The sequence below is a fragment of the Pseudorca crassidens genome, chromosome 19 (assembly GCF_039906515.1).
Source record: "Pseudorca crassidens isolate mPseCra1 chromosome 19, mPseCra1.hap1, whole genome shotgun sequence".
NCBI classification, from domain to species: Eukaryota; Metazoa; Chordata; class Mammalia; order Artiodactyla; family Delphinidae; genus Pseudorca; species Pseudorca crassidens.
Genome location: NC_090314.1, coordinates 23,885,798 through 23,905,358, shown reverse-complemented (window position 1 = coordinate 23,905,358; position 19,561 = coordinate 23,885,798). Strand labels below are relative to the sequence as shown.

The following is a 19,561-nucleotide window of genomic DNA, read 5'->3' as shown; positions in this document are numbered from 1 at the left end:
TGGCCTTGCCGGGGCAGAGGGGCCGTGGCGACTCAATGGTGGCTCCCGGTGGCTTCGGGCCGGCTGCTGTCGGGCAGGAGGGCCGGCCCGGGCTGCGGCCGGGCTGCGCCTAGCGCCGCGTGGGCGGGCAGGACCGATGCCCAAGGGACCGCGGGCCCCGGGCCCTGAAGCCTCCGGGGCCACGTCCCTGTGAGCGACGTGCGGGATCTTGGGCGGGGCGCCAAGCGCCGAAGGGTTTGCTGGGTCACGGCCGCCCTGGGCTGGGAGGTGGTCGCCAAACCCTCCGCCGCCGCCCGATACCCGAGACCTCCGTTCCCCCTGCCTGGGCGGGCGAGGGGGCCCTGCCGGGGCGGGCCGGCCGCCAGGCTGGCGTTAAGGCGCCAGCGCCAGCGAAACTGGGCCTCAAGAGGCCGCCCGCGGCCCCCCGCCCCCGTCTACGGCCATACCACCCTGAACGCGCCCGATCTCGTCTGATCTCGGAAGCTAAGCAGGGTCGGGCCTGGTTAGTACTTGGATGGGAGACCGCCTGGGAATACCGGGTGCTGTAGGCTTTTTGCCTCCCGCTCCGCCCGCCTTCTCCTTTACTCGCCCGCGGCGGGGGCCGCCGGCTCCGCCCCCGCCGGGCCCCGCTGCAGGCCCCACCTCCTCAGGCCCCTCCCACCACGGCGCGCGCCGGCGGGGGCGCTCCCCGCCGGCCCGGCCGGCCAGGCGGCCAGAAGGCGGCCCTGGAAGGCAGCCGCACCCCAGACGCTCCCGGGGTGGCTGGCCCAGACCCAGACTCCGCCGCGGGCCCAGTGGCCGTCCTTTCGGCCCGCGAGCCCCTCGACCTGCACCTGGCCGCCCCCACCGGCGCCTAGCCCCGGCGCCGCCATCTGTGTGCCGGTGTGTCCCTCCACAGCTCCCTCCGACAAAAGCCCCGCCCCACCACCACCCCGCCCCTCTGGCGTGTCACAGCGGTTGGGTGCTGGAGCGGGATCGAGGGCAGGGGCCGCTTCCCCGGGCCTGCCGGCCACCAGGGGCGGGGTCCTGAGCTCGGCGGGGGGTGTGGGGGCAAGGGTGGCCTTGCCGGGGCTGAGGGGCCGTGGCGACTCAATGGTGGCTCCCGGTGGCTTCGGGCCGGCTGCTGTCAGGCAGGAGGGCCGGCCCGGGCTGCGGCCGGGCTGCGCCTAGCTCCGCGTGGGCAGGCAGGACCGATGCCCAAGGGACCACGGGCCCCGGGGCCTGAAGCCTCCGGGGCCACGTCCCTGTGAGCGACGTGCGGGATCTTGGGCGGGGCGCCAAGCGCCGAAGGGTTTGCTGGGTCACGGCCGCCCTGGGCTGGGAGGTGGTCGCCAAACCCTCCGCCGCCGCCCGATACCCGAGACCTCCGTTCCCCCTGCCTGGGCGGGCGAGGGGGCCCTGCCGGGGCGGGCCGGCCGCCAGGCTGGCGTTAAGGCGCCAGCGCCAGCGAAACTGGGCCTCAAGAGGCCGCCCGCGGCCCCCGCCCCCGTCTACGGCCATACCACCCTGAACGCGCCCGATCTCGTCTGATCTCGGAAGCTAAGCAGGGTCGGGCCTGGTTAGTACTTGGATGGGAGACCGCCTGGGAATACCGGGTGCTGTAGGCTTTTTGCCTCCCGCTCCGCCCGCCTTCTCCTTTACTCGCCCGCGGCGGGGGGGCCGCCGGCTCCGCCCCCGCCGAGCCCCGCTGCAGGCAGTAGTCAAGGTGGTTTACCTGCCCGAGCAGGAAGCTTGGGCGACGGCAGAAGTGGGAAGAAACTCTTGAGCACAGGTTCTTGGGATCCACGGAGCAGCGCATGCACATGCCATGGGTGCCTACACAGCTGGCTTGCTTGTCTGTGGGGAAAGGCGAGATGGGTCAGGGCCTGGGTTCCTGAGGGGCTGAGAATCAAGGCAGGGATAGAAGAAAGGGGACAGGCCCACATCCCCTGAACCCACGCCGGCGCCCACTCACCTTTGTGGAAAATACGATTGAAAAGTGCCCGCAAGAATCTCTTCAGATGCCTCCAGAGTTGAGGGAAGAAGGGGAGGGGGGAGGCCGGGAGCAGGGTGAGCCCTGAAATCCAACCCTTGTCCTGTCACACCCCAGCAGCCCTCCCACCTCAGCCCCTTCAAGACCCCAGGGCTCCCCCAACCGCGCTGCACAGATCCTGCCCTGACCATAGTCACCATGTTGATCCCCACGTTGAGCAAGATGAAGCTGACCGGGATCAGAAGAATTGAGTATCCTTGCTCCTGGCATTTCCTGGGGATGGGGCCAGTGAACGGCTCGGCTCGGTAGTAGTTTCGCTCACCCATGGCCGTTGGTCCCAGGACTGCCTGGGCCCTCTGCCCTCCAGTTTTAACTGGGAGCCAGACTGGGTCATAATGGGGCAGGTGGTGAGGTCACAGTGAGGGAGGGGGATGAAAAGGAGGGCCCAGAGTGGCATTCCCTGGTAACCAGGGTCAGGTAAGCTGAGCCTGGACAGTCAAACAGGGCCCGGTGGCCGGCATACATCCCCTCGAGCGGTCACTCATTCGCTCACCGCCCGCTGACTCACTTGTTCAAATGACACATTGCGTCTCTTGGCCCCTCTTGAGACTAGGAAGACCTTGGCCTCAGAGGCCTGCTGAAGGCCTGGCTGGAGTCCAGAGCCTCAGCCTTCTTCATGCCCTTCACTGGGCCTGGAGCTGGACCTGCCCAGATGTGGAACCTCCCAGTTTGGAAGCAACGTCTTGTATGAGGCTCTCTGTGGACAGGGACAGCTGAGACACAGAGGAGGTGCCCAGAGACCAGGGGTTTGGAGTCTGCAGCTGCAGATGTACTTAGTGCATGGTATAGGACCAGGAGGGGCCTGCTGGCAGAACTGTGGCCACTAAACCAAAGGGACCCTCAGGCCAAGAAGGGGACACTGGCTTCTTATTGCAGGAAGCCAAGCGCAGGGACCCAGGCTGGCAGAAGGAGTGGCGCTTCCAAGCCACAGACCACCAATGTTTCCTGGACTCTGGAGCTCTTTATTCCTCTCTCCATGCCCTGCCGCCCCCTGCCCCTGCCCCCATTTGCTGCTGGTAAGTTCATTTTCCCAGTCTGGCTCCCGTGCAGAGAGGGCCTGGAGGCCGAGGTGGAAGGTAGCAGCGAGTTGGCCCGCGCTTGGCCCTCCTGCGGTTGCCGCTTCAGCACCAGACTGTCATACACACCTGGTAGTTGGCATTGCCTCCCGGGTTCCGGCTGAGTGGCATGAAGGTGGGCGGGGGTGGAGGGTGCTCGGTAGCCTGGACGTCGGGCAGGAGGTGAGAGGGGCGGAGGAGCAGCGCTGAGCTGGGAGCCGGGGCCCGCTGGTCCGAGGCCTCGGCCAGTACCGTGAGGGAGGCGGAGGTGGCCACAGGGCGCCGCAAGGGCAGGATCTCAGCCCATTCGGCCAGCGGGTGCCGCACCTCGTGGGGATCGCGGGAGTAATCCAAGTGTCCCGTGGAGGGATGCAGGCTGCGGTTGGACTCGCTGTGAGCACAGCTGGGGAGGCTACGTCTGTGGGCCGGTGGGGTGTCGCGCTACCAGGCGTCGGGCCGGTAGACCCGAGGCACCAGAGCGGATGGAGGCTCAGAGCCCTCCAGACCCAGACTCCGCCATGGGCCCAGTTGCTGTCCTTTTGGCCCGCGAGCCCCTCGACCTGCACCTGGCCGCCCCCACCGGCGCCCAGCCCCGGCGCCGCCACCTGTGTGCCTGTGTGTCCCTCCACAGCTCCCTCCGACAAAAGCCCCGCCCCACCACCACCCCGCCCCTCTGGCGTGTCACCGCGGTTGGGTGCGGGAGCGGGATCGAGGGCAGGGGCCGCTTCCCCGGGCCTGCCGGCCACCAGGGGCGGGGTCCTGAGCTCGGCGGGGGGTGTGGGGGCAAGGGTGGCCTTGCCGGGGCAGAGGGGCCGTGGCGACTCAATGGTGGCTCCCGGTGGCTTCGGGCCGGCTGCTGTCGGGCAGGAGGGCCGGCCCGGGCTGCGGCCGGGCTGCGCCTAGCGCCGCGTGGGCGGGCAGGACCGATGCCCAAGGGACCGCGGGCCCCGGGCCCTGAAGCCTCCGGGGCCACGTCCCTGTGAGCGACGTGCGGGATCTTGGGCGGGGCGCCAAGCGCCGAAGGGTTTGCTGGGTCACGGCCGCCCTGGGCTGGGAGGTGGTCGCCAAACCCTCCGCCGCCGCCCGATACCCGAGACCTCCGTTCCCCCTGCCTGGGCGGGCGAGGGGGCCCTGCCGGGGCGGGCCGGCCGCCAGGCTGGCGTTAAGGCGCCAGCGCCAGCGAAACTGGGCCTCAAGAGGCCGCCCGCGGCCCCCCGCCCCCGTCTACGGCCATACCACCCTGAACGCGCCCGATCTCGTCTGATCTCGGAAGCTAAGCAGGGTCGGGCCTGGTTAGTACTTGGATGGGAGACCGCCTGGGAATACCGGGTGCTGTAGGCTTTTTGCCTCCCGCTCCGCCCGCCTTCTCCTTTACTCGCCCGCGGCGGGGGCCGCCGGCTCCGCCCCCGCCGGGCCCCGCTGCAGGCCCCACCTCCTCAGGCCCCTCCCACCACGGCGCGCGCCGGCGGGGGCGCTCCCCGCCGGCCCGGCCGGCCAGGCGGCCAGAAGGCGGCCCTGGAAGGCAGCCGCACCCCAGACGCTCCCGGGGTGGCTGGCCCAGACCCAGACTCCGCCGCGGGCCCAGTGGCCGTCCTTTCGGCCCGCGAGCCCCTCGACCTGCACCTGGCCGCCCCCACCGGCGCCTAGCCCCGGCGCCGCCATCTGTGTGCCGGTGTGTCCCTCCACAGCTCCCTCCGACAAAAGCCCCGCCCCACCACCACCCCGCCCCTCTGGCGTGTCACAGCGGTTGGGTGCTGGAGCGGGATCGAGGGCAGGGGCCGCTTCCCCGGGCCTGCCGGCCACCAGGGGCGGGGTCCTGAGCTCGGCGGGGGGTGTGGGGGCAAGGGTGGCCTTGCCGGGGCTGAGGGGCCGTGGCGACTCAATGGTGGCTCCCGGTGGCTTCGGGCCGGCTGCTGTCAGGCAGGAGGGCCGGCCCGGGCTGCGGCCGGGCTGCGCCTAGCTCCGCGTGGGCAGGCAGGACCGATGCCCAAGGGACCACGGGCCCCGGGGCCTGAAGCCTCCGGGGCCACGTCCCTGTGAGCGACGTGCGGGATCTTGGGCGGGGCGCCAAGCGCCGAAGGGTTTGCTGGGTCACGGCCGCCCTGGGCTGGGAGGTGGTCGCCAAACCCTCCGCCGCCGCCCGATACCCGAGACCTCCGTTCCCCCTGCCTGGGCGGGCGAGGGGGCCCTGCCGGGGCGGGCCGGCCGCCAGGCTGGCGTTAAGGCGCCAGCGCCAGCGAAACTGGGCCTCAAGAGGCCGCCCGCGGCCCCCGCCCCCGTCTACGGCCATACCACCCTGAACGCGCCCGATCTCGTCTGATCTCGGAAGCTAAGCAGGGTCGGGCCTGGTTAGTACTTGGATGGGAGACCGCCTGGGAATACCGGGTGCTGTAGGCTTTTTGCCTCCCGCTCCGCCCGCCTTCTCCTTTACTCGCCCGCGGCGGGGGGGCCGCCGGCTCCGCCCCCGCCGAGCCCCGCTGCAGGCAGTAGTCAAGGTGGTTTACCTGCCCGAGCAGGAAGCTTGGGCGACGGCAGAAGTGGGAAGAAACTCTTGAGCACAGGTTCTTGGGATCCACGGAGCAGCGCATGCACATGCCATGGGTGCCTACACAGCTGGCTTGCTTGTCTGTGGGGAAAGGCGAGATGGGTCAGGGCCTGGGTTCCTGAGGGGCTGAGAATCAAGGCAGGGATAGAAGAAAGGGGACAGGCCCACATCCCCTGAACCCACGCCGGCGCCCACTCACCTTTGTGGAAAATACGATTGAAAAGTGCCCGCAAGAATCTCTTCAGATGCCTCCAGAGTTGAGGGAAGAAGGGGAGGGGGGAGGCCGGGAGCAGGGTGAGCCCTGAAATCCAACCCTTGTCCTGTCACACCCCAGCAGCCCTCCCACCTCAGCCCCTTCAAGACCCCAGGGCTCCCCCAACCGCGCTGCACAGATCCTGCCCTGACCATAGTCACCATGTTGATCCCCACGTTGAGCAAGATGAAGCTGACCGGGATCAGAAGAATTGAGTATCCTTGCTCCTGGCATTTCCTGGGGATGGGGCCAGTGAACGGCTCGGCTCGGTAGTAGTTTCGCTCACCCATGGCCGTTGGTCCCAGGACTGCCTGGGCCCTCTGCCCTCCAGTTTTAACTGGGAGCCAGACTGGGTCATAATGGGGCAGGTGGTGAGGTCACAGTGAGGGAGGGGGATGAAAAGGAGGGCCCAGAGTGGCATTCCCTGGTAACCAGGGTCAGGTAAGCTGAGCCTGGACAGTCAAACAGGGCCCGGTGGCCGGCATACATCCCCTCGAGCGGTCACTCATTCGCTCACCGCCCGCTGACTCACTTGTTCAAATGACACATTGCGTCTCTTGGCCCCTCTTGAGACTAGGAAGACCTTGGCCTCAGAGGCCTGCTGAAGGCCTGGCTGGAGTCCAGAGCCTCAGCCTTCTTCATGCCCTTCACTGGGCCTGGAGCTGGACCTGCCCAGATGTGGAACCTCCCAGTTTGGAAGCAACGTCTTGTATGAGGCTCTCTGTGGACAGGGACAGCTGAGACACAGAGGAGGTGCCCAGAGACCAGGGGTTTGGAGTCTGCAGCTGCAGATGTACTTAGTGCATGGTATAGGACCAGGAGGGGCCTGCTGGCAGAACTGTGGCCACTAAACCAAAGGGACCCTCAGGCCAAGAAGGGGACACTGGCTTCTTATTGCAGGAAGCCAAGCGCAGGGACCCAGGCTGGCAGAAGGAGTGGCGCTTCCAAGCCACAGACCACCAATGTTTCCTGGACTCTGGAGCTCTTTATTCCTCTCTCCATGCCCTGCCGCCCCCTGCCCCTGCCCCCATTTGCTGCTGGTAAGTTCATTTTCCCAGTCTGGCTCCCGTGCAGAGAGGGCCTGGAGGCCGAGGTGGAAGGTAGCAGCGAGTTGGCCCGCGCTTGGCCCTCCTGCGGTTGCCGCTTCAGCACCAGACTGTCATACACACCTGGTAGTTGGCATTGCCTCCCGGGTTCCGGCTGAGTGGCATGAAGGTGGGCGGGGGTGGAGGGTGCTCGGTAGCCTGGACGTCGGGCAGGAGGTGAGAGGGGCGGAGGAGCAGCGCTGAGCTGGGAGCCGGGGCCCGCTGGTCCGAGGCCTCGGCCAGTACCGTGAGGGAGGCGGAGGTGGCCACAGGGCGCCGCAAGGGCAGGATCTCAGCCCATTCGGCCAGCGGGTGCCGCACCTCGTGGGGATCGCGGGAGTAATCCAAGTGTCCCGTGGAGGGATGCAGGCTGCGGTTGGACTCGCTGTGAGCACAGCTGGGGAGGCTACGTCTGTGGGCCGGTGGGGTGTCGCGCTACCAGGCGTCGGGCCGGTAGACCCGAGGCACCAGAGCGGATGGAGGCTCAGAGCCCTCCAGACCCAGACTCCGCCATGGGCCCAGTTGCTGTCCTTTTGGCCCGCGAGCCCCTCGACCTGCACCTGGCCGCCCCCACCGGCGCCCAGCCCCGGCGCCGCCACCTGTGTGCCTGTGTGTCCCTCCACAGCTCCCTCCGACAAAAGCCCCGCCCCACCACCACCCCGCCCCTCTGGCGTGTCACCGCGGTTGGGTGCGGGAGCGGGATCGAGGGCAGGGGCCGCTTCCCCGGGCCTGCCGGCCACCAGGGGCGGGGTCCTGAGCTCGGCGGGGGGTGTGGGGGCAAGGGTGGCCTTGCCGGGGCTGAGGGGCCGTGGCGACTCAATGGTGGCTCCCGGTGGCTTCGGGCCGGCTGCTGTCGGGCAGGAGGGCCGGCCCGGGCTGCGGCCGGGCTGCGCCTAGCGCCGCGTGGGCGGGCAGGACCGATGCCCAAGGGACCGCGGGCCCCGGGCCCTGAAGCCTCCGGGGCCACGTCCCTGTGAGCGACGTGCGGGATCTTGGGCGGGGCGCCAAGCGCCGAAGGGTTTGCTGGGTCACGGCCGCCCTGGGCTGGGAGGTGGTCGCCAAACCCTCCGCCGCCGCCCGATACCCGAGACCTCCGTTCCCCCTGCCTGGGCGGGCGAGGGGGCCCTGCCGGGGCGGGCCGGCCGCCAGGCTGGCGTTAAGGCGCCAGCGCCAGCGAAACTGGGCCTCAAGAGGCCGCCCGCGGCCCCCCGCCCCCGTCTACGGCCATACCACCCTGAACGCGCCCGATCTCGTCTGATCTCGGAAGCTAAGCAGGGTCGGGCCTGGTTAGTACTTGGATGGGAGACCGCCTGGGAATACCGGGTGCTGTAGGCTTTTTGCCTCCCGCTCCGCCCGCCTTCTCCTTTACTCGCCCGCGGCGGGGGCCGCCGGCTCCGCCCCCGCCGGGCCCCGCTGCAGGCCCCACCTCCTCAGGCCCCTCCCACCACGGCGCGCGCCGGCGGGGGCGCTCCCCGCCGGCCCGGCCGGCCAGGCGGCCAGAAGGCGGCCCTGGAAGGCAGCCGCACCCCAGACGCTCCCGGGGTGGCTGGCCCAGACCCAGACTCCGCCGCGGGCCCAGTGGCCGTCCTTTCGGCCCGCGAGCCCCTCGACCTGCACCTGGCCGCCCCCACCGGCGCCTAGCCCCGGCGCCGCCATCTGTGTGCCGGTGTGTCCCTCCACAGCTCCCTCCGACAAAAGCCCCGCCCCACCACCACCCCGCCCCTCTGGCGTGTCACCGCGGTTGGGTGCTGGAGCAGGATCGAGGGCAGGGGCCGCTTCCCCGGGCCTGCCGGCCACCAGGGGCGGGGTCCTGAGCTCGGCGGGGGGTGTGGGGGCAAGGGTGGCCTTGCCGGGGCTGAGGGGCCGTGGCGACTCAATGGTGGCTCCCGGTGGCTTCGGGCCGGCTGCTGTCAGGCAGGAGGGCCGGCCCGGGCTGCGGCCGGGCTGCGCCTAGCTCCGCGTGGGCGGGCAGGACCGATGCCCAAGGGACCACGGGCCCCGGGGCCTGAAGCCTCCGGGGCCACGTCCCTGTGAGCGACGTGCGGGATCTTGGGCGGGGCGCCAAGCGCCGAAGGGTTTGCTGGGTCACGGCCGCCCTGGGCTGGGAGGTGGTCGCCAAACCCTCCGCCGCCGCCCGATACCCGAGACCTCCGTTCCCCCTGCCTGGGCGGGCGAGGGGGCCCTGCCGGGGCGGGCCGGCCGCCAGGCTGGCGTTAAGGCGCCAGCGCCAGCGAAACTGGGCCTCAAGAGGCAGCCGTCGGCCCCCGCCCCCGTCTACGGCCATACCACCCTGAACGCGCCCGATCTCGTCTGATCTCGGAAGCTAAGCAGGGTCGGGCCTGGTTAGTACTTGGATGGGAGACCGCCTGGGAATACCGGGTGCTGTAGGCTTTTTGCCTCCCGCTCCGCCCGCCTTCTCCTTTACTCGCCCGCGGCGGGGGGGCCGCCGGCTCCGCCCCCGCCGAGCCCCGCTGCAGGCAGTAGTCAAGGTGGTTTACCTGCCCGAGCAGGAAGCTTGGGCGACGGCAGAAGTGGGAAGAAACTCTTGAGCACAGGTTCTTGGGATCCACGGAGCAGCGCATGCACATGCCATGGGTGCCTACACAGCTGGCTTGCTTGTCTGTGGGGAAAGGCGAGATGGGTCAGGGCCTGGGTTCCTGAGGGGCTGAGAATCAAGGCAGGGATAGAAGAAAGGGGACAGGCCCACATCCCCTGAACCCACGCCGGCGCCCACTCACCTTTGTGGAAAATACGATTGAAAAGTGCCCGCAAGAATCTCTTCAGATGCCTCCAGAGTTGAGGGAAGAAGGGGAGGGGGGAGGCCGGGAGCAGGGTGAGCCCTGAAATCCAACCCTTGTCCTGTCACACCCCAGCAGCCCTCCCACCTCAGCCCCTTCAAGACCCCAGGGCTCCCCCAACCGCGCTGCACAGATCCTGCCCTGACCATAGTCACCATGTTGATCCCCACGTTGAGCAAGATGAAGCTGACCGGGATCAGAAGAATTGAGTATCCTTGCTCCTGGCATTTCCTGGGGATGGGGCCAGTGAACGGCTCGGCTCGGTAGTAGTTTCGCTCACCCATGGCCGTTGGTCCCAGGACTGCCTGGGCCCTCTGCCCTCCAGTTTTAACTGGGAGCCAGACTGGGTCATAATGGGGCAGGTGGTGAGGTCACAGTGAGGGAGGGGGATGAAAAGGAGGGCCCAGAGTGGCATTCCCTGGTAACCAGGGTCAGGTAAGCTGAGCCTGGACAGTCAAACAGGGCCCGGTGGCCGGCATACATCCCCTCGAGCGGTCACTCATTCGCTCACCGCCCGCTGACTCACTTGTTCAAATGACACATTGCGTCTCTTGGCCCCTCTTGAGACTAGGAAGACCTTGGCCTCAGAGGCCTGCTGAAGGCCTGGCTGGAGTCCAGAGCCTCAGCCTTCTTCATGCCCTTCACTGGGCCTGGAGCTGGACCTGCCCAGATGTGGAACCTCCCAGTTTGGAAGCAACGTCTTGTATGAGGCTCTCTGTGGACAGGGACAGCTGAGACACAGAGGAGGTGCCCAGAGACCAGGGGTTTGGAGTCTGCAGCTGCAGATGTACTTAGTGCATGGTATAGGACCAGGAGGGGCCTGCTGGCAGAACTGTGGCCACTAAACCAAAGGGACCCTCAGGCCAAGAAGGGGACACTGGCTTCTTATTGCAGGAAGCCAAGCGCAGGGACCCAGGCTGGCAGAAGGAGTGGCGCTTCCAAGCCACAGACCACCAATGTTTCCTGGACTCTGGAGCTCTTTATTCCTCTCTCCATGCCCTGCCGCCCCCTGCCCCTGCCCCCATTTGCTGCTGGTAAGTTCATTTTCCCAGTCTGGCTCCCGTGCAGAGAGGGCCTGGAGGCCGAGGTGGAAGGTAGCAGCGAGTTGGCCCGCGCTTGGCCCTCCTGCGGTTGCCGCTTCAGCACCAGACTGTCATACACACCTGGTAGTTGGCATTGCCTCCCGGGTTCCGGCTGAGTGGCATGAAGGTGGGCGGGGGTGGAGGGTGCTCGGTAGCCTGGACGTCGGGCAGGAGGTGAGAGGGGCGGAGGAGCAGCGCTGAGCTGGGAGCCGGGGCCCGCTGGTCCGAGGCCTCGGCCAGTACCGTGAGGGAGGCGGAGGTGGCCACAGGGCGCCGCAAGGGCAGGATCTCAGCCCATTCGGCCAGCGGGTGCCGCACCTCGTGGGGATCGCGGGAGTAATCCAAGTGTCCCGTGGAGGGATGCAGGCTGCGGTTGGACTCGCTGTGAGCACAGCTGGGGAGGCTACGTCTGTGGGCCGGTGGGGTGTCGCGCTACCAGGCGTCGGGCCGGTAGACCCGAGGCACCAGAGCGGATGGAGGCTCAGAGCCCTCCAGACCCAGACTCCGCCATGGGCCCAGTTGCTGTCCTTTTGGCCCGCGAGCCCCTCGACCTGCACCTGGCCGCCCCCACCGGCGCCCAGCCCCGGCGCCGCCACCTGTGTGCCTGTGTGTCCCTCCACAGCTCCCTCCGACAAAAGCCCCGCCCCACCACCACCCCGCCCCTCTGGCGTGTCACCGCGGTTGGGTGCGGGAGCGGGATCGAGGGCAGGGGCCGCTTCCCCGGGCCTGCCGGCCACCAGGGGCGGGGTCCTGAGCTCGGCGGGGGGTGTGGGGGCAAGGGTGGCCTTGCCGGGGCTGAGGGGCCGTGGCGACTCAATGGTGGCTCCCGGTGGCTTCGGGCCGGCTGCTGTCGGGCAGGAGGGCCGGCCCGGGCTGCGGCCGGGCTGCGCCTAGCGCCGCGTGGGCGGGCAGGACCGATGCCCAAGGGACCGCGGGCCCCGGGCCCTGAAGCCTCCGGGGCCACGTCCCTGTGAGCGACGTGCGGGATCTTGGGCGGGGCGCCAAGCGCCGAAGGGTTTGCTGGGTCACGGCCGCCCTGGGCTGGGAGGTGGTCGCCAAACCCTCCGCCGCCGCCCGATACCCGAGACCTCCGTTCCCCCTGCCTGGGCGGGCGAGGGGGCCCTGCCGGGGCGGGCCGGCCGCCAGGCTGGCGTTAAGGCGCCAGCGCCAGCGAAACTGGGCCTCAAGAGGCCGCCCGCGGCCCCCCGCCCCCGTCTACGGCCATACCACCCTGAACGCGCCCGATCTCGTCTGATCTCGGAAGCTAAGCAGGGTCGGGCCTGGTTAGTACTTGGATGGGAGACCGCCTGGGAATACCGGGTGCTGTAGGCTTTTTGCCTCCCGCTCCGCCCGCCTTCTCCTTTACTCGCCCGCGGCGGGGGCCGCCGGCTCCGCCCCCGCCGGGCCCCGCTGCAGGCCCCACCTCCTCAGGCCCCTCCCACCACGGCGCGCGCCGGCGGGGGCGCTCCCCGCCGGCCCGGCCGGCCAGGCGGCCAGAAGGCGGCCCTGGAAGGCAGCCGCACCCCAGACGCTCCCGGGGTGGCTGGCCCAGACCCAGACTCCGCCGCGGGCCCAGTGGCCGTCCTTTCGGCCCGCGAGCCCCTCGACCTGCACCTGGCCGCCCCCACCGGCGCCTAGCCCCGGCGCCGCCATCTGTGTGCCGGTGTGTCCCTCCACAGCTCCCTCCGACAAAAGCCCCGCCCCACCACCACCCCGCCCCTCTGGCGTGTCACAGCGGTTGGGTGCTGGAGCGGGATCGAGGGCAGGGGCCGCTTCCCCGGGCCTGCCGGCCACCAGGGGCGGGGTCCTGAGCTCGGCGGGGGGTGTGGGGGCAAGGGTGGCCTTGCCGGGGCAGAGGGGCCGTGGCGACTCAATGGTGGCTCCCGGTGGCTTCGGGCCGGCTGCTGTCAGGCAGGAGGGCCGGCCCGGGCTGCGGCCGGGCTGCGCCTAGCTCCGCGTGGGCGGGCAGGACCGATGCCCAAGGGACCACGGGCCCCGGGGCCTGAAGCCTCCGGGGCCACGTCCCTGTGAGCGACGTGCGGGATCTTGGGCGGGGCGCCAAGCGCCGAAGGGTTTGCTGGGTCACGGCCGCCCTGGGCTGGGAGGTGGTCGCCAAACCCTCCGCCGCCGCCCGATACCCGAGACCTCCGTTCCCCCTGCCTGGGCGGGCGAGGGGGCCCTGCCGGGGCGGGCCGGCCGCCAGGCTGGCGTTAAGGCGCCAGCGCCAGCGAAACTGGGCCTCAAGAGGCAGCCGTCGGCCCCCGCCCCCGTCTACGGCCATACCACCCTGAACGCGCCCGATCTCGTCTGATCTCGGAAGCTAAGCAGGGTCGGGCCTGGTTAGTACTTGGATGGGAGACCGCCTGGGAATACCGGGTGCTGTAGGCTTTTTGCCTCCCGCTCCGCCCGCCTTCTCCTTTACTCGCCCGCGGCGGGGGGGCCGCCGGCTCCGCCCCCGCCGAGCCCCGCTGCAGGCAGTAGTCAAGGTGGTTTACCTGCCCGAGCAGGAAGCTTGGGCGACGGCAGAAGTGGGAAGAAACTCTTGAGCACAGGTTCTTGGGATCCACGGAGCAGCGCATGCACATGCCATGGGTGCCTACACAGCTGGCTTGCTTGTCTGTGGGGAAAGGCGAGATGGGTCAGGGCCTGGGTTCCTGAGGGGCTGAGAATCAAGGCAGGGATAGAAGAAAGGGGACAGGCCCACATCCCCTGAACCCACGCCGGCGCCCACTCACCTTTGTGGAAAATACGATTGAAAAGTGCCCGCAAGAATCTCTTCAGATGCCTCCAGAGTTGAGGGAAGAAGGGGAGGGGGGAGGCCGGGAGCAGGGTGAGCCCTGAAATCCAACCCTTGTCCTGTCACACCCCAGCAGCCCTCCCACCTCAGCCCCTTCAAGACCCCAGGGCTCCCCCAACCGCGCTGCACAGATCCTGCCCTGACCATAGTCACCATGTTGATCCCCACGTTGAGCAAGATGAAGCTGACCGGGATCAGAAGAATTGAGTATCCTTGCTCCTGGCATTTCCTGGGGATGGGGCCAGTGAACGGCTCGGCTCGGTAGTAGTTTCGCTCACCCATGGCCGTTGGTCCCAGGACTGCCTGGGCCCTCTGCCCTCCAGTTTTAACTGGGAGCCAGACTGGGTCATAATGGGGCAGGTGGTGAGGTCACAGTGAGGGAGGGGGATGAAAAGGAGGGCCCAGAGTGGCATTCCCTGGTAACCAGGGTCAGGTAAGCTGAGCCTGGACAGTCAAACAGGGCCCGGTGGCCGGCATACATCCCCTCGAGCGGTCACTCATTCGCTCACCGCCCGCTGACTCACTTGTTCAAATGACACATTGCGTCTCTTGGCCCCTCTTGAGACTAGGAAGACCTTGGCCTCAGAGGCCTGCTGAAGGCCTGGCTGGAGTCCAGAGCCTCAGCCTTCTTCATGCCCTTCACTGGGCCTGGAGCTGGACCTGCCCAGATGTGGAACCTCCCAGTTTGGAAGCAACGTCTTGTATGAGGCTCTCTGTGGACAGGGACAGCTGAGACACAGAGGAGGTGCCCAGAGACCAGGGGTTTGGAGTCTGCAGCTGCAGATGTACTTAGTGCATGGTATAGGACCAGGAGGGGCCTGCTGGCAGAACTGTGGCCACTAAACCAAAGGGACCCTCAGGCCAAGAAGGGGACACTGGCTTCTTATTTCAGGAAGCCAAGCGCAGGGACCCAGGCTGGCAGAAGGAGTGGCGCTTCCAAGCCACAGACCACCAATGTTTCCTGGACTCTGGAGCTCTTTATTCCTCTCTCCATGCCCTGCCGCCCCCTGCCCCTGCCCCCATTTGCTGCTGGTAAGTTCATTTTCCCAGTCTGGCTCCCGTGCAGAGAGGGCCTGGAGGCCGAGGTGGAAGGTAGCAGCGAGTTGGCCCGCGCTTGGCCCTCCTGCGGTTGCCGCTTCAGCACCAGACTGTCATACACCTGGTAGTTGGCATTGCCTCCCGGGTTCCGGCTGAGTGGCATGAAGGTGGGCGGGGGTGGAGGGTGCTCGGTAGCCTGGACGTCGGGCAGGAGGTGAGAGGGGCGGAGGAGCAGCGCTGAGCTGGGAGCCGGGGCCCGCTGGTCCGAGGCCTCGGCCAGTACCGTGAGGGAGGCAGAGGTGGCCACAGGGCGCCGCAAGGGCAGGATCTCAGCCCATTCGGCCAGCGGGTGCCGCACCTCGTGGGGATCGCGGGAGTAATCCAAGTGTCCCGTGGAGGGATGCAGGCTGCGGTTGGACTCGCTGTGAGCACAGCTGGGGAGGCTACGTCTGTGGGCCGGTGGGGTGTCGCGCTACCAGGCGTCGGGCCGGTAGACCCGAGGCACCAGAGCGGATGGAGGCTCAGAGCCCTCCAGACCCAGACTCCGCCATGGGCCCAGTTGCTGTCCTTTTGGCCCGCGAGCCCCTCGACCTGCACCTGGCCGCCCCCACCGGCGCCCAGCCCCGGCGCCGCCACCTGTGTGCCTGTGTGTCCCTCCACAGCTCCCTCCGACAAAAGCCCCGCCCCACCACCACCCCGCCCCTCTGGCGTGTCACCGCGGTTGGGTGCGGGAGCGGGATCGAGGGCAGGGGCCGCTTCCCCGGGCCTGCCGGCCACCAGGGGCGGGGTCCTGAGCTCGGCGGGGGGTGTGGGGGCAAGGGTGGCCTTGCCGGGGCTGAGGGGCCGTGGCGACTCAATGGTGGCTCCCGGTGGCTTCGGGCCGGCTGCTGTCGGGCAGGAGGGCCGGCCCGGGCTGCGGCCGGGCTGCGCCTAGCGCCGCGTGGGCGGGCAGGGCCGATGCCCAAGGGACCGCGGGCCCCGGGCCCTGAAGCCTCCGGGGCCACGTCCCTGTGAGCGACGTGCGGGATCTTGGGCGGGGCGCCAAGCGCCGAAGGGTTTGCTGGGTCACGGCCGCCCTGGGCTGGGAGGTGGTCGCCAAACCCTCCGCCGCCGCCCGATACCCGAGACCTCCGTTCCCCCTGCCTGGGCGGGCGAGGGGGCCCTGTCGGGGCGGGCCGGCCGCCAGGCTGGCGTTAAGGCGCCAGCGCCAGCGAAACTGGGCCTCAAGAGGCAGCCGTCGGCCCCCGCCCCCGTCTACGGCCATACCACCCTGAACGCGCCCGATCTCGTCTGATCTCGGAAGCTAAGCAGGGTCGGGCCTGGTTAGTACTTGGATGGGAGACCGCCTGGGAATACCGGGTGCTGTAGGCTTTTTGCCTCCCGCTCCGCCCGCCTTCTCCTTTACTCGCCCGCGGCGGGGGCCGCCGGCTCCGCCCCCGCCGGGCCCCGCTGCAGGCCCCACCTCCTCAGGCCCCTCCCACCACGGCGCGCGCCGGCGGGGGCGCTCCCCGCCGGCCCGGCCGGCCAGGCGGCCAGAAGGCGGCCCTGGAAGGCAGCCGCACCCCAGACGCTCCCGGGGTGGCTGGCCCGGACCCAGACTCCGCCGCGGGCCCAGTGGCCGTCCTTTCGGCCCGCGAGCCCCTCGACCTGCACCTGGCCGCCCCCACCGGCGCCCAGCCCCGGCGCCGCCACCTGTGTGCCTGTGTGTCCCTCCACAGCTCCCTCCGACAAAAGCCCCGCCCCACCACCACCCCGCCCCTCTGGCGTGTCACCGCGGTTGGGTGCGGGAGCGGGATCGAGGGCAGGGGCCGCTTCCCCGGGCCTGCCGGCCACCAGGGGCGGGGTCCTGAGCTCGGCGGGGGGTGTGGGGGCAAGGGTGGCCTTGCCGGGGCAGAGGGGCCGTGGCGACTCAATGGTGGCTCCCGGTGGCTTCGGGCCGGCTGCTGTCGGGCAGGAGGGCCGGCCCGGGCTGCGGCCGGGCTGCGCCTAGCGCCGCGTGGGCGGGCAGGACCGATGCCCAAGGGACCGCGGGCCCCGGGCCCTGAAGCCTCCGGGGCCACGTCCCTGTGAGCGACGTGCGGGATCTTGGGCGGGGCGCCAAGCGCCGAAGGGTTTGCTGGGTCACGGCCGCCCTGGGCTGGGAGGTGGTCGCCAAACCCTCCGCCGCCGCCCGATACCCGAGACCTCCGTTCCCCCTGCCTGGGCGGGCGAGGGGGCCCTGCCGGGGCGGGCCGGCCGCCAGGCTGGCGTTAAGGCGCCAGCGCCAGCGAAACTGGGCCTCAAGAGGCCGCCCGCGGACCCCCGCCCCCGTCTACGGCCATACCACCCTGAACGCGCCCGATCTCGTCTGATCTCGGAAGCTAAGCAGGGTCGGGCCTGGTTAGTACTTGGATGGGAGACCGCCTGGGAATACCGGGTGCTGTAGGCTTTTTGCCTCCCGCTCCGCCCGCCTTCTCCTTTACTCGCCCGCGGCGGGGGCCGCCGGCTCCGCCCCCGCCGGGCCCCGCTGCAGGCCCCACCTCCTCAGGCCCCTCCCACCACGGCGCGCGCCGGCGGGGGCGCTCCCCGCCGGCCCGGCCGGCCAGGCGGCCAGAAGGCGGCCCTGGAAGGCAGCCGCACCCCAGACGCTCCCGGGGTGGCTGGCCCAGACCCAGACTCCGCCGCGGGCCCAGTGGCCGTCCTTTCGGCCCGCGAGCCCCTCGACCTGCACCTGGCCGCCCCCACCGGCGCCTAGCCCCGGCGCCGCCATCTGTGTGCCGGTGTGTCCCTCCACAGCTCCCTCCGACAAAAGCCCCGCCCCACCACCACCCCGCCCCTCTGGCGTGTCACCGCGGTTGGGTGCTGGAGCGGGATCGAGGGCAGGGGCCGCTTCCCCGGGCCTGCCGGCCACCAGGGGCGGGGTCCTGAGCTCGGCGGGGGGTGTGGGGGCAAGGGTGGCCTTGCCGGGGCTGAGGGGCCGTGGCGACTCAATGGTGGCTCCCGGTGGCTTCGGGCCGGCTGCTGTCGGGCAGGAGGGCCGGCCCGGGCTGCGGCCGGGCTGCGCCTAGCTCCGCGTGGGCGGGCAGGACCGATGCCCAAGGGACCACGGGCCCCGGGGCCTGAAGCCTCCGGGGCCACGTCCCTGTGAGCGACGTGCGGGATCTTGGGCGGGGCGCCAAGCGCCGAAGGGTTTGCTGGGTCACGGCCGCCCTGGGCTGGGAGGTGGTCGCCAAACCCTCCGCCGCCGCCCGATACCCGAGACCTCCGTTCCCCCTGCCTGGGCGGGCGAGGGGGCCCTGCCGGGGCGGGCCGGCCGCCAGGCTGGCGTTAAGGCGCCAGCGCCAGCGAAACTGGGCCTCAAGAGGCAGCCGTCGGCCCCCGCCCCCGTCTACGGCCATACCACCCTGAACGCGCCCGATCTCGTCTGATCTCGGAAGCTAAGCAGGGTCGGGCCTGGTTAGTACTTGGATGGGAGACCGCCTGGGAATACCGGGTGCTGTAGGCTTTTTGCCTCCCGCTCCGCCCGCCTTCTCCTTTACTCGCCCGCGGCGGGGGGGCCGCCGGCTCCGCCCCCGCCGAGCCCCGCTGCAGGCAGTAGTCAAGGTGGTTTACCTGCCCGAGCAGGAAGCTTGGGCGACGGCAGAAGTGGGAAGAAACTCTTGAGCGCAGGTTCTTGGGATCCACGGAGCAGCGCATGCACATGCCATGGGTGCCTACACAGCTGGCTTGCTTGTCTGTGGGGAAAGGCGAGATGGGTCAGGGCCTGGGTTCCTGAGGGGCTGAGAATCAAGGCAGGGATAGAAGAAAGGGGACAGGCCCACATCCCCTGAACCCACGCCGGCGCCCACTCACCTTTGTGGAAAATACGATTGAAAAGTGCCCGCAAGAATCTCTTCAGATGCCTCCAGAGTTGAGGGAAGAAGGGGAGGGGGGAGGCCGGGAGCAGGGTGAGCCCTGAAATCCAACCCTTGTCCTGTCACACCCCAGCAGCCCTCCCACCTCAGCCCCTTCAAGACCCCAGGGCTCCCCCAACCGCGCTGCACAGATCCTGCCCTGACCATAGTCACCATGTTGATCCCCACGTTGAGCAAGATGAAGCTGACCGGGATCAGAAGAATTGAGTATCCTTGCTCCTGGCATTTCCTGGGGATGGGGCCAGTGAACGGCTCGGCTCGGTAGTAGTTTCGCTCACCCATGGCCGTTGGTCCCAGGACTGCCTGGGCCCTCTGCCCTCCAGTTTTAACTGGGAGCCAGACTGGGTCATAATGGGGCAGGTGGTGAGGTCACAGTGAGGGAGGGGGATGAAAAGGAGGGCCCAGAGTGGCATTCCCTGGTAACCAGGGTCAGGTAAGCTGAGCCTGGACAGTCAAACAGGGCCCGGTGGCCGGCATACATCCCCTCGAGCGGTCACTCATTCGCTCACCGCCCGCTGACTCACTTGTTCAAATGACACATTGCGTCTCTTGGCCCCTCTTGAGACTAGGAAGACCTTGGCCTCAGAGGCCTGCTGAAGGCCTGGCTGGAGTCCAGAGCCTCAGCCTTCTTCATGCCCTTCACTGGGCCTGGAGCTGGACCTGCCCAGATGTGGAACCTCCCAGTTTGGAAGCAACGTCTTGTATGAGGCTCTCTGTGGACAGGGACAGCTGAGACACAGAGGAGGTGCCCAGAGACCAGGGGTTTGGAGTCTGCAGCTGCAGATGTACTTAGTGCATGGTATAGGACCAGGAGGGGCCTGCTGGCAGAACTGTGGCCACTAAACCAAAGGGACCCTCAGGCCAAGAAGGGGACACTGGCTTCTTATTGCAGGAAGCCAAGCGCAGGGACCCAGGCTGGCAGAAGGAGTGGCGCTTCCAAGCCACAGACCACCAATGTTTCCTGGACTCTGGAGCTCTTTATT

The 19,561-nt window shown here is 69.1% G+C and overlaps 11 non-coding genes across 11 annotated transcripts; all 11 read left to right on the top strand.

Moving 5' to 3' along the window:
• Positions 1–432: 432 nt before the first annotated feature.
• LOC137213831 (5S ribosomal RNA) lies at positions 433–551 on the top strand. The gene has a single exon (XR_010938451.1). It is a non-coding gene; the product is annotated as a 5S ribosomal RNA (ribosomal RNA).
• Positions 552–1,488: 937 nt separating this feature from the next.
• Positions 1,489–1,607, top strand: LOC137213830 (5S ribosomal RNA). The gene has a single exon (XR_010938450.1). It is a non-coding gene; the product is annotated as a 5S ribosomal RNA (ribosomal RNA).
• Positions 1,608–4,309: 2,702 nt separating this feature from the next.
• On the top strand, positions 4,310–4,428 carry LOC137213829 (5S ribosomal RNA). Its single transcript, XR_010938449.1, has one exon. It is a non-coding gene; the product is annotated as a 5S ribosomal RNA (ribosomal RNA).
• Positions 4,429–5,365: 937 nt separating this feature from the next.
• LOC137213828 (5S ribosomal RNA) lies at positions 5,366–5,484 on the top strand. The gene has a single exon (XR_010938448.1). It is a non-coding gene; the product is annotated as a 5S ribosomal RNA (ribosomal RNA).
• A 2,702-nt stretch (positions 5,485–8,186) lies between these two features.
• On the top strand, positions 8,187–8,305 carry LOC137213827 (5S ribosomal RNA). The gene has a single exon (XR_010938447.1). It is a non-coding gene; the product is annotated as a 5S ribosomal RNA (ribosomal RNA).
• A 937-nt stretch (positions 8,306–9,242) lies between these two features.
• LOC137213826 (5S ribosomal RNA) lies at positions 9,243–9,361 on the top strand. The gene has a single exon (XR_010938446.1). It is a non-coding gene; the product is annotated as a 5S ribosomal RNA (ribosomal RNA).
• A 2,702-nt stretch (positions 9,362–12,063) lies between these two features.
• LOC137213824 (5S ribosomal RNA) lies at positions 12,064–12,182 on the top strand. The gene has a single exon (XR_010938444.1). It is a non-coding gene; the product is annotated as a 5S ribosomal RNA (ribosomal RNA).
• A 937-nt stretch (positions 12,183–13,119) lies between these two features.
• On the top strand, positions 13,120–13,238 carry LOC137213823 (5S ribosomal RNA). The gene has a single exon (XR_010938443.1). It is a non-coding gene; the product is annotated as a 5S ribosomal RNA (ribosomal RNA).
• Positions 13,239–15,937: 2,699 nt separating this feature from the next.
• On the top strand, positions 15,938–16,056 carry LOC137213822 (5S ribosomal RNA). Its single transcript, XR_010938442.1, has one exon. It is a non-coding gene; the product is annotated as a 5S ribosomal RNA (ribosomal RNA).
• Positions 16,057–16,994: 938 nt separating this feature from the next.
• Positions 16,995–17,113, top strand: LOC137213821 (5S ribosomal RNA). Its single transcript, XR_010938441.1, has one exon. It is a non-coding gene; the product is annotated as a 5S ribosomal RNA (ribosomal RNA).
• Positions 17,114–18,050: 937 nt separating this feature from the next.
• On the top strand, positions 18,051–18,169 carry LOC137213820 (5S ribosomal RNA). Its single transcript, XR_010938440.1, has one exon. It is a non-coding gene; the product is annotated as a 5S ribosomal RNA (ribosomal RNA).
• The last annotated feature ends 1,392 nt before the right edge of the window (positions 18,170–19,561 follow it).